The sequence below is a fragment of the Lasioglossum baleicum genome, chromosome 8, assembly GCF_051020765.1.
Source record: "Lasioglossum baleicum chromosome 8, iyLasBale1, whole genome shotgun sequence".
Classification (NCBI taxonomy): Eukaryota; Metazoa; Arthropoda; class Insecta; order Hymenoptera; family Halictidae; genus Lasioglossum; species Lasioglossum baleicum.
In genome coordinates, this window is record NC_134936.1 from 18,160,208 (window position 1) to 18,173,572 (window position 13,365).

Here is a 13,365-nt window from a genome sequence, read left to right on the forward strand (position 1 = left end):
TCGCAGCGATCAAAACGGCGGAAGATGCTAATATGTAGGGTGATTTCGCGCGAGCTGGTAGTTCCAAGTCAATTATAGAGTAGACGTTCTTCCATCGATCCCGGAGAAACGTGCGAGCTCCGAATCGGCAAGTCAAGTACCCCGGCCGATTAAACACACGATTCCGATTCGCTGCCAGTGGTACAAGACAATTATGTATATATCCTCGACGCGGTTATAAATGTTTGCTGCTTATGAACGCGGGATTATGTTTGCTCGGGAAAAACTCGAGAATCGGCGAGCGAAGTGCCCGGAACGATTTACGAACCAATCGCGGTATCAACCACCGCGACTGTCGTGCATTCCTTTTATATGTGTGGAAAAATAACTTATTGACGATACAAGATAACGATCTTGTAAATGAAAAACATGAATGACCATAGTATCTTACTTTTACCGTAATACAATCAAGAAAATTAAAATTTCTAGATGGAATACATTCGGTAGAAAATTGTGTTTGTTTAATGTCACTGCTAAAAATCGGACATTTCGTATGCAACAACCTAATAAATAAAAATGTGCAGCTGTTGACACCGAAGAAACGAGCACATGTCGATCGTGTCTTATTGAATTCGACGCAGCAAACTCCGGCCGCATCACCGACGAAGGCAAAAAAACCTGGAGTGACTTTATTACTGGTCAGTCTCTTCGATGTCGAGCTCCACTTTGCAATGTTTTATTGAAATCCAACTGGCATGATTATTTCAAGGCTTGAACTCTCTCTCTCTCTCTCTCTCTCTCTCTCTCTCTCTCTCTCTCTCTGTCTGTCTGTCGTACGACCATATGTGTTTCGAGTCTCCGTTGCTTTAACTTCGGCCTAGAAGAGTAGAGATATTCCGGTGAATGCAGATATTTTATTCGCAGAACTCGGTCGTGTGTAAAATTCGGTGAATGGCAGCGGGTTTAATGGATGCTGATACGAATATAATTATTCAATATACGACTGGCCACAAATTCCAGGTATTCTTTAAAACACAGGTAATTCGACGCGTATAGAATTCAATTTTCCGCGATCCACGGCACGTCCAGATATTATTAAAGCTATCATTAATGCAATATAATGTACAATATAATACTCGGAGCGGAGCTCGATGGATTTTTCACTATTCAGATAATTCCGATCGACGGATGCCTGACGTTTATATTGTGATTAAAACGCGACGCGTCCCCTCGTGTTAAATTAAAAGGGCGGTGACGGGTGTGCGCAGAATGCTCGTTGTCGCGTGGACAACACTTGTATGCTCGTACAAATTAAAGGCGCGATCAATTCCAACTTTGAACGAGGACTGACGCATTTGCGACTTATACTATTTCCTACTGGCAAATGCAGAACTGGACAATATTGGGTTTATACGACGCTAAACCGAGCGTGTAGAGCAGTAATTATATTTTATATGTTCAAAATTTATGCGAGAATATACGGAATTACGCGTTTTCGGTGTCGAAAATGGTCGACCTATTGTACCACCGAAACCAGTTATGAAGCACATAATTCATTCCTATTAATGTTGCACTTAGTAATATCGAGTCTATATGTTTTTATATAGAATATGCAAATGCATATAAAGCTACAATACCGGTCAAAAGTTTCGAATCACTTCCTGATTTTTCATAAATTCTGAAATGCTCGATCGTTATCATATAAAGTATCAACTAGTTGAATAATGTTTTTTCAACAGATTTTAGCATTTTCTTGGATCCATAATGCTCTCGTATAGTTTATACAACCAGTGTAAGACTTTTCTTATGGACATCCTGTTTTTCCGAAAGTTCGCCGTGACTCCAAACTTTCGGCCGGTGTCACGCAATTTCGTTATTCTTGATTTTCGTCTTATTTCCAGCCATAGAATCGACCTGGCCTAATTTGTACCACGAATTATGAGACACCCCGCATGCAACGAGATTCGGGAAGCAATTACCGTGTCTAGGTTTTTTATTCGTGGTTTTTGAGTGAGAGCACTATGTATCTGGTACACACGAATACTTTGAAGCAATGGCAAGCAATGGCGGGGGATGGCATGCAGCCCGTGTTCGAAGGGAACGAGAAAATGCACGAGGCACGTACCCGTTTCCTTTACGGACCCGTATGACGATGACCTTGCGCGATTGCAGTTTTATCATCGGAAAGGGAAGTCGGTCGTCGCTGTTACGACCCGGGTAGGACGGGAGGAGGACTGATCGATTACCATCGACGGCAGAAATATTTACGGCGCAGTAAAACTTGCAATTGCAGACGGGACCCTCTAAAAGTGGATGAAACGCTTTCGAGGGGAAATGGCGGGGGTCCACGGGAATGGAAAGGACACGAACAGAAACGAAGAACGTAACCCGGCGTGTTACTCACTGGATGAAATGGTTCCCGCTGCAAGGGACCGGGGGGGGGGCACAGAAAATGAATTTGTTTTTCTAGGTCGCTGGTTTCGTTTGCGAATTTCCCTCGTCCCCAATTTATTCGGATAGCAAACAAGCTCTCGGCACAAATTGGGAAAATTACAATTAGTTCTTGGGCGACGAGGGAAGAAACGAAAATGAAAGGGGAGAAAGTAGCCGAGTAGCCTTTTGTAGTTGCCGTTTCATCCTCCCTCAGGCTGGCCCTTCCCTTTTCGTTGTGATAACGCAAATTTATTTCAGCCTCTTACCCTCCTTTCGCGATAAAAGCCTCGTGAGAACAGCGACCTCGCGAGAGAAGTCATGCTTGCCGTAGTCGGTCCGATTGCGTCGAGAATTCCCCGAGAATAATTAAACAGGCTAGTTAGACTTCCCCGAGTGGCCGAGAGAGGTAGCTTTCGAAAATTCGGGAGACTCGCCTGCTTTCTCCCCGTGAAAACAGCTTTTGTAAAATAAAAAACAGTGGTCTCGGTTAGGCCTGTGTCTTGATTTCGTGTGACTTTTATGAGCATTGACGTGGCGCTGAACGCGTTACACTCGAGGAGCCGATCTTTCGGTCTCACGGATTAGAATGCTCCGCTCGGGGATCGAAATGGGATATTACTTGCTATTCAATCGCCGGGAAAAAGAAGAAACGAGCTCTTCGGAATACATTACATTCGTTCCATCAATCTCCTCGGCGTATATATATCGGTACGCGCGTACCGTCGAGCTTATTCATAGATCGCGTTTAAGTTGGATCGATTTCCCTTAAAAGCGAGCGAGCGAGCGAGCGAGCGCGGAGCATCGTGGGCGCAAGGGTTGAAAGGAACACCGGCCACTGTTGAACGGCAAAGGACGAGACCGGGAGAATTTATTCCCGGTAAATCGCGCGGGGGTCGTCCACGTTAAACGAGAGATCGAGTTCACGGCCGATCAAATTACAAGCCGGCCGTCGTAAAGCGGTGGCAATTTTTATGAAATTTACCGCGGGTACAACGGCGGGGAAAAAAGGCTGGACGAGCTAAAAACGGAGAGGAACGACCGAGGGGGATCCTGTAAAATGATACCTCGATAACAAGCAGAAGAGACACCGTGTGTGATACCATGCTTCAACAAAATTTGATGGGGAAAGTTTCTAGCGTGATTTTAAATAATAATAACTTCGACATGCTATTCGACGCTTAAATTGGAGTCATCTCAGTCGAAGATACCTGGGGCATCGTTCAGGTTAACAATACCGTCAGCGGAAGACTGCAGCTTCTCGCTGAAATTTCACTGAATATTTATAGCTTTTTCAAGTTTCACCTCGAACGTATAGAATTTTCCTCGTTCCCCGTACGTGATCAGCGTTCCATCATTTTCCAGTAGCGTGAACCATCGCTGCGAATAATACAAACACAATTTTATATTTTCTTTTCTCCAATTACCGTCTTCTTTCTCCGGCGCTTCTATTTCTATGTTGCTACGCTCGGATCTTTTTATTTGCTTTTCATAAGCATTATTTACCGTAGCATTTCGCGTTATTTATTCGCGACGAGCCGCGGTGAATCAAGAACGACAGCGCGGCGCGGCGCCGCGTCGGGAGAGAACGGGAGGCATGAAAGTTTCAGCAATAAAGCCAGGAAAAACTAAGTGAATGAGAAATCGATCTCAGCTTTCTCTCTCTCTCTCTCTCTCTCTCTCTCTCTCTCTCTCCTCTCAGTCCGCGGGAGGGTGATCACTGAAATGGCTGGTAATAATTCCGTAATTACCATTAGGGTGGATCTCCCGGGCGGGTTGGTTTCAGGATACTCGACAGAGGGATGATTTTGCATTTGCACTGCAAATCCCCTAGGGTGGCGTAGCTCGGCAATATGGGTCCGAGAAGCTGCCAGTAGAATAATACCCTCCTGTGTCAGACGCTCCAGTCAAACAAACCGAATTGACACATTTTCCACTGCCTCGCTGTCTTCGTCATCTTCCGAGCACGTTGCCGAGTCCCCGCAATGTTTGACTTACCGCAATTTCCCGTGCGAATCCATAAACTCGCCCCGCAAAGGGCCAAAAACATATTCTCTGGTCGAGATTGTAACATTTCGAAACAATTTTCGATTTATACAGGGTGAGTTTCTTTCGTGGGTGGATGCATTTCAGAGATTTCCCGAATAAACCTGAATGACCCTGTAGAATATATCAATCGAAACTGCAAATATACTTTATTAATCGGAGCATTAAGTCTAGGAAGATTTGATTCCTAGATTGAATATCCCTGAAAAGACAAAGCCGGATAGAATGATCGTGGATCAGCGCGGCCGTATGCAGACAGGCGAAAAAATTAAATTTTTTCATGGTAAGCGAATTACCCAATGATCGATCCAATTTCCGGAGGCAATCGGAAACGAGTGCATTGGTTTACTCGAGGCCGCGACCGACCGGAGTGATTCCGTGTAGCGGGGCGCGAATCAAGTAATATTCGAACGGTTTGCTCGGTGGGGATGGTGGTAACAGGGAATCGACAGAGGCGGTGAATCGTTCGTTTGATCGGGCGAGTGGCTCGCGAAATCGACAACACGACCCGGGAACGCTCGAAACAAGCGGCCTCTGTGCGGGGAGTGGCGAAAAAAGGAGCAACAACGGGCTCGATTGTGGCTAATCAAACACGAATAGTCGAGCCGGAGAGGGCCGAGCCACGCATTAGGAATCAATTAGCGGTTCATTTATTTCGGTCGCGGCGAACCGCGGCCGTTGATCCATGGGAAAAGAGTGCGCGCGAGGCCGTTCTCGCGAGATAAAATGATTAATCACCGTAATTAATTGGACCCTCGCCGAGGGAGCAGGCTTTCGCGTGTCACGACCGCCTGCAGCGGATCCGGAGAGACAGAGAAACGCGGAATTATTAACGAGACGACGTCGAGCCACGGACGAACACCCGCCTCTCCTCTATTAAACGATCCAACTCCTTCCGCCGCGCCGCGCCGTGCTGCTAGGACACCCAGCGATTTTATTTGTTCCCGTTCCCGAAGTTGAAACGCGGATGATTTTTCGAGTAAATATTATTGTAACCCTCACCGATTGCTGTTTGCTACCCGACCACCGAAGAGGAACGCGAATCCAGTTGGTTCTCGTCACGTATTCCCAGCGCGGCGCGCGCTTTGGTGCGTTCGGTCACTTAATTATGCTGATTCGATTTTATTTATTATCTGTCGGTATTAACCAGATTTTTCGGGAAAATCCGGACAAGAGTGATCACTGGATGTTTCACGGTTCGAACATCTGCTTCGAAGGACGTATTCTCTGGCGAACCTGGACACAGAGCAAATCTACCGCAACGAAATCCGTCACGGGCAATTTTTCGGGAGCTCTGAACCAGCTGGAATCGATCCGGACACGCGTGGGCGTTGGTTAGAGCGGTTAAGGCGCGGCCGAAGTTTAAGAGACGCGTGAAATGGAACGGCTGAGGTGGGGGATAGTACCGGCGCGGCGGGGCCGGCGGATAAAGCACGGAACTGAGTGCAAAGTTGTCGGACATATGTGGCGGAAGTGTTGAAAGACACGGCGAAGCGTTGCCCCCTACCACCGTTGTTCAACCGGAAGCTTTTATCGTTCGAAACGTCCCGCCGGCCAACTTTTCCTTGTCGCGCCGCGCCGCGCCGCGCCCCGCCGGTGAAAGCTGCGTCGATTGTGTCTTTACCGGCGACGCTTGTGCACCGGCTTCCGGCCGATTAATCTTTATCGATTAGCTCGCCTCTCTTTTTTTCACGATCGCGAAGAGGAAAGTTGCGGGCAAACACGGCCCCAAAGCTTTCCGTTTTCTTTGTTCGCTGCTTTTCGAACGACCGCAGCTTTCACAGTGAAAATCGTTCGATGCTACCGCTTTGCGTAAAATGTGGAAAATCGACGCGTTTCTCTTTATTGGAATATTTCTTCGGATTCTGCAAAGTTGGGAAACTTGCCGACTAGATTTGGTTGTTAATGCTAGGGAGAAAGGAGCGTGCGAACCTCCTGTCGAACGCGTATCGACTCCTCGGCGATTTAACAGGTTCTCCTCGGCTACATCCGCGTTCCTCGGGAAGTTCGCAACGATTAATACAGTCGACAATAATAATCGACGGATCCCCACGGCAGGTGCGCGAGTTTCAAGATTAATCTCGAGGAGAATCTAATTAGTTGGCGAACAATGGCCGTGACGAAGAGAAACGGTAGCGGTAACCGCGTCGATCAGTCATCCCCCGTTTGTCAGGTGGATACGTCGATTGCTTTCGCTGACTACGAGCGACTGTTTGCTCCTGCTGGATCAACTAATTACGCCGGTAGTACACGACAGGTATGAATTTCCCATGCGGACCGACCGGAGAAAACTATCTGCGTCTTGCTGCATTAATTCAAAGCACCTACAGTACGGGCCACGGGCAATATCAATATTCAGAGTTGGAAACAGTCGCGATCGAACATCAGCAACACTGTTAACATCATTTATTCTACCTTTCTACTGTTTTAAATCGCACATACGAAAAGAGCACGCGACGGTCGCACTGGTTGATGTTCAAAATTAAATCTATTTAAAAGGAAATTTATCTACATATGTAAATTAAAATTGAAAATAGAGGATCGTAAGCTTTGTACCTCAAAGTGACGTGCGATGAATCTCTCAACTGTAATAGTGTTTCTTTATCAAAACGCATTGCAACATTTGCATTCCAGAATCGGATACTTCATATGCAACAACCTAATATTAAAGAGGCAAATCGAATTTCGCTTCCAGTTCAATGAGCGATCCTAAACGTTATCTCTCGCGTCCTGCGCAATTCCCTTTCGGATCCGTCTTTGTTCTGCCGGCGGAGAATGCGGCGAGATCGTGAAGAAAATGATCGATAAGTCGGACGGAAGCGTTTCGGGGCGTTTTCGTGCAGTTTTCGGTTGGCGATCCGTCCGAAAAGCCGAGTCGAGAGCGAGCCGAGAGCGAGCCGAGAGTGAACTGAGAGAGCAAAGTTGAGCCAACGAAAAGAAGCGGGCTCGGCGCGGCGCGGCGCGGCGCGGCGGGCACAATAAAAGCGGCGCCGCGCCGCCTGCCCGCCGAGTAGTAAACCTTTGACGATATTGAATCGAATGGCCACGGGGAAAGGGACCGAGCCGTAAAACCATCGATAAGCCCGTCGACCAACAGTTCCTGACACGATACTGCAACCAGCAGCTTTTGTTACGGGCCGCGCCGTTCGTGACCCGCCGAGCATGAAACCGTGCTAAGTTTTATAAGGGCTTAAACGCCGTTCCGTGCCCAGGGACCAGAAACTCGTAATTGCATTAACAGTTTCAGCGAATTTATTGCGGCCTTTGTCCGCCCAATTTGCTACCCCTGTCGCCCGGTATACTTGTCAGTCCGAACAGCCTGTCTAAATATTTCGAGGGAACTCCAACGCAATCTGACCAAACTCGAGGAAACGACTCGGGCACGTTCGTCATGTAATTTTCCCTCGCGAACAATCGTTTCATCACTCTCCTAATTGCGACGGGAAATATAATCTTGTTGTCTGTAAAAAATCCGTGATTAATTAATATCGTAGAACCCACCCATCGTTACAATTTACAGTAATTAATTATTCGCCGCGAACCACGCTGGCGGGTTTATTAATTAAGAGACAGTTCAGGGTCGGGCGGAGTTCGATTCAACGATGGATACGTATTAGCAGGGTCAAACATAATTACGCGCGCGGGCCAGATTTAATTTTCACGAGGAACCGAATCCCGATTGTGCCATATTGTAATGTGGAGCGTACTCGGACAGCGTAGGGTATTAATGTATCATTTACATCGCGTCGATGTAGTATGCAACGCCGTGAGATAGAAGCAGACCGTGTGTCTCGCGTGACATATTATCCCATGGGGAAATGAGAACAATCTACCTGGACTGTAATTATTCACAATTATTGTACCTCCGCGCCGACGAAACCGGCCTCCTTAATCCTTAATAATTTTCTATTTAATGCTGTACATTAAAATCTAACTCGCGGTGCATACACTTCCGCTCAGTATACCTCTCTCGGGTAGTTTCAACCCTCGGCTTTTCATTTTTTTCGGATCAAAGCTGTACGAAATAATTAGACGCGAGATTCCCGTTAATAGAGTGCCGCCTTTGATCTCCGCGGTTCTAATAGAATCGAACCGGACCAATTACCGTGAAATCGTGCAATTAAGTTCCCTGATCCTCGGCGCCTTCCCATAAATTCATCGAACGCAATTATAAAGGGGCGACCGCGCCGGCCGATATTGTCGAAACAGGAAAGCGGTTTACGTAGCCCGTCAACAGGATCGATAAATCCCGGAAATTACTATTAATCCGGAACGAGTTTAATTTGACTGTTAAACTTCCGACTGGGTCCAAACGGAGCGGTCGGTGTTGGCCCGCAGCACAGCGGTGGCGTTGGTCACGCGTGCGCGGAACTTTCACTCGACCGAAAGTTCGCCGTTTAGCAATTTCGCGTTCGCGGAAATTGATTGGAATATCTGGGAGAACTTGGGGATTGAAACCGAGAAGTTAGGTCTCCGTTTCCTCGGACCACAGCACCATGAGAAAACTTTGTCTCGAAACGGTTCGCTCTCTACTACGACCGCAATTTATTTTCCGTCCTGTATAGAGGGAAATTCTCAGAAAGAGAGACAGAGAGCGAGAGAGCGAGAGAGCGAGAGAGAGAGAGAGAGAGAGAGAGAGAAATAACATTCGCGCGCGATTCCGAGGGAAAATTTCTCGACATCCCCAGCGGCGGTTATTGGCACGATGGAGAGAATACGAGACGTGAATGGGGCTGGCATAAACAAACTTCCCGCGGGGAAGTGCATCGTAGTTGAATTCTCTCGCGAGTTACTCGTCGCGTTCGGAGCGGCGCCGAGCGGAAAGAAGTGTCCTCGAACTTCTCTCTCCCTCTCTCTCCCTCTCTCACCGCTTTTCCAGAGTGGAAAGGACGGATAATAAGGTCACTACTACAGGTGATCGTAGTAGACAGAAATTTAGTTTCATCTTTAACACTAAACCTACCAGCACCGGTCAAAAAATGACCGGTTTCAGATGTTTTATTTTACAATTATTGAAATGCTACAAATGACTTCATAAGGAATGGTTATATAGATATCTTTAGTAGTCTAAATAAACTCAATCTTGTCATTTTTATAAGGGAACATGTACCAGTTACTCTTAAGGCTCGGTAGGTTTAGCGTTAATAATTCAGGTTCATAGAAAACAATAGGACAGTGGTGTTCAATTTTCGTAAATGCATAAAATCCACAGGCTGCTAACGGAATACTGCTAATTGTATAGGAATCAGCTAACCTCCTGAACAAGAACGAAAGGGAAACACGAGGGCTTCAAATAAAATCGTGTCCACACTTTTCCATTAACTTCCACGCCGACAGCGTTATTCATTCCCCGTTAAAGGGATAGGGAAGCGCCGCGATCGCTTTCTCTCGAACACGTCAACCTCGACAAAGTGGATTTTCGCGGAGCGTTCACGCTTATCGGAAGATGATCTCGAAGAAAGTGGCAGAGAACGAGAACTTGCCTGCGAGAGACCGAGAGAAAACGCAAGAGAAAGAGGCAGGCGGGGCGTAGCATTCTTTCCATTCCGTAACATATTTCCACCGGTGACGTCCATCCCGAATTCTCTCTCCATCAATATTTTTGAATTAGCAGAGGCTATAAAGAACTAAGTGTCCATACCAAAGAAAAACACTTCAACAATTGTGCCGCTTGAAAATACCCGGTTACGTCGAAAGAAACAATGAAATCACTCGTTCAATTTGTGGTGGTAAACCGTTCCCGTTGGAAACACGCCGCGCCGCGCGCCGTTGCTAAAACAGTGAGAATCATTCAGGTTGATGACTCACTCTCCACGTTCGCAACGGTGCAATTCCTCTCTTTCTTCGTTTTCTCTTTTTTTTCGGCAACGTGGCATCGGAAGGGACGGAGAACGAAAGAGAATGAAAGGGAGAGGGATGGAACAGGGTGGAAATGAGATTTCCAGGGGCAATTTGAAGCGAGTTTGCCTGTAAAAGGGTCGAGATGGAGGTCTCGAAACGAAGAAGAAGTGGCGGCGACGAGGTCGAGGACTGACGAGATACGAAAGGAAGAGCGCGCTACCACGGCGAATGGAAATACGCGGGGGTGGAGGAACCTAGGGAGAAAGAGCGAGAGAGAGAGAGAGAGGGGGGGAAGAGATAAACGGAGAAAAGTGCTGGCGCGGAACGAGCTGCTTTATTATGACTTGCCGGGAAAATTTATCTGGTGACCCTCCCCTCTTTGCTGATTCATCCCCGCAGTCTGCTTTGATCCGTTTCACGTTTCGCGGCGCGGCGCGGGCGGACCCGATGTCGAGAGGACTCGAAAGAACAAGGAGCAAGGATAAAGGGACCGGAATAGAGACGTCGAGGAACTGCAAAGAGCTTTCGTCGGGAGCTCGAGATTACGAGAACTGATTAGGGGGGCTCGGAGCGTGAGGCTCCTCGAGGGTCTCGAGTGTCTTTCCGCCACGCTGTATCGCCACTCTGACGCAAACAGAATAATTCATTCTTCGATTGTCCTCTCCCGTCGGTCCTTACAGCCCGTTTGCTACATATATTTCGCTTCTTTCTCCGTTCTCTTCGCCGCGCCGGAAACCATACTCGCGCTCCGGGGATAAAACGATGCCACGTGTGCGCTGACATCGCGTTCCTGCGAGGGTATGATGTATGTATCCTGAGGTAACGGCTCTAGATCTTGATGAAACTGTACCCCCCTGATGCCGGATGAAGCTCTACCAATAACACCAGATTCATGTTTTTTTATTGGCCATTGTCCGTATCGAGGGGATGGAAGGTGACCTCGAATCTTTATGCATTTATAGAAAAATTGAGTAGATGAAATTGAAAATTGCGAGCATAATCATTGCATCGTAGCTGTCATCCAGAATTTCAACTGGTAATGGAGAAATGAGTAATTTGGTTTCTATTTCTCTTGCAATCGATATGCAGGCTGTTTTTATTTTGCCTAAAGATCCGCAGTCTAGTTATTACGGTCGAATATGTTTCACATATGTGGAATTGTCAATTTTTGGTATTGCATGCAAAGTAGCGTCAACCTTTTGAGAAGCAGTGCGAATGTTAAATAACGCGTCGCGTTCGAGGGCATCGATTTGGAAAGTGCGCCGGGTACGCTTGCACTCGACTCGTCAGTCTGGATGCACCCAGGTGTATGCACCGAGCGTTCTCTGCAATCCGTTCTTCGCATTTGAAGAGTTTACATTGCCGAGGGTCGGGGAATCAGATAGATTAATTACAAATTTAGCATTTCGGTGTCTCGTCGATTATGAATAAATTAGTTGTTGTAAATGAATGTTGTAGCTTGCAGATGCTCTTTTGCCAAGAGTTTCTCAGCGGCGAAAGAACAGTTGCTCGCAAATAGAATGGATTTAGAGTAGATCGAATATTCCAGGGAAATAAGTTTAAGATTAAACGTCCTAATTATACGAAGAATCGACGAGAGCCCGGTTGGCCTTTAATCGTATGAAAATTCCAGCTCGGATATCCCGGAATAAATTCAATCTAATAGATTCAATTACACTTGTAACCTAGTCCTCTCCGGGTTAGCCGTGCCTGCTCGGAACGTTCCCCAGATAAAGGATTACGGAGAGAAATGTGCCGGATTACGTTAAGATGTACAACGTTAACTTCCCAAGTTTTGGCTGACTTGAAACGCATTCCGCCAGCCTTAATGCGGCTTAGATCGTAGTAATGCGGCTTCCCGGGGGCAGCGCCGGTATATAGTGCATCCGTTAAATTTATGGATCCGCTAGCCGTTAATAAAGCCACGGATAGAATAAACAATTTTCCCTTCGTTGTCGCAAGATTGTTGTTCTTCTTCATATGTCCGGCGCGCGGCGATCTCCGCGTCTCGGTTTTAATCAAATCGTCGCAATTTTTTTGAAGAGACGCCGGGAAAGTTTCGCGTCTCGCATAAATTCGCCGTGGTGGGGAAAATTCGTAGGAAAGTTCGCGCGCCGCGCCGCGCCGCGCCGGTGAAAAGTTCGCATCCGTTACCGTTGAGATACCGTGGCATTATCGCGGGCCATCCGGTAGCGAGGGGGGAACGAAAAAATAGGAACTCGCTCGCGTATTTTCGCGCCCGAACGGGAAATACGTTTCAATTACTGTCAAAATGTGAAATTCCCTGGGAAATATTCGAGGGAGGGACATCCCTTGTCGCGACGTCCTGCTGAAACAATCCTCGATCCTTTCCGTACACAATCTTCGCGTCGCCTGGACCCTTCCTCCCACGCAGAGTTCTTCGTCCATTAGATCCGCAAACCGTAAAACAAATTGTTCGACCGAAAATTTATTTCTCCTAAGAAAAATTCAATGGAGGAATCCAAAGAAATAAAAAAAAACAGTTTTAGCCTTGAATTACCGGAAATTTCCTAATTGTTTTTCGTATTTGAATAAAGGGTAGTATGCACGGTGCGCTCGCCTTTGGTATTGCGAAGGCAGCTCGCGATAAATTCAGGAAGAGAGCACGAGAACAAGAGGGAATGTTAGAGGCCCGGGGCCGGTTCCTAATAAGGGGTTAATTAGTTGACTGTTGAATGGAGAAAGAAAAGGCGAACGAGCATTGTTCGGAACGTGTGCCGTTTCGCGAGAAAGGCGAGAGGGTGGGGGTGGGGGCGGGGCGAAGGTAAAGTCGATCGAGGATAAGGCAGCGTTTCGGTCTTCGCTTCTTACCGTTTCGGTCCTCACTTAACCTTAAAACGCGGATTCTCGTTTGCGCCACTCGGTCGATTGATAGAGGAGTTGTTCTGTTCTCTCTCTCTTGCAGGAAGTCGCTGAGCACCCGCGGGACAACACGGCTTGCTCTGGAAACAGGGGACGCGGGCGAGGAGAAGTCCACGAGTGGAGCGGAGAGTGGCTGTGATCGAATAACCGGGAAAACTTAAAAACGAATTCTGGGTCAAGGTGAGT

At 47.3% G+C, this 13,365-nt stretch overlaps 2 protein-coding genes across 9 annotated transcripts in view; one reads left to right on the forward strand and one right to left on the reverse strand.

Annotated features, from left to right (window-relative positions):
* The window catches only part of LOC143211590 (uncharacterized), a 150,377-nt gene that overhangs the window by 52,499 nt on the left and 84,513 nt on the right, over nt 1-13,365 (reverse strand). The gene's annotated exons all lie outside the window — the stretch shown is intronic.
* The window catches only part of LOC143211583 (uncharacterized), a 134,087-nt gene that overhangs the window by 38,140 nt on the left and 82,582 nt on the right, over nt 1-13,365 (forward strand). For 3 of the 5 annotated variants that reach the window (XR_013009483.1, XM_076429404.1, XM_076429405.1), the window contains one exon: nt 13,223-13,359. The exons of the other annotated variants lie outside the window; for them this stretch is intronic. The gene's annotated coding sequence lies outside the window, so the exon portion shown is untranslated. The remainder of the gene's footprint in view (nt 1-13,222; nt 13,360-13,365) is intronic. 5 annotated transcript variants of the gene reach the window in all.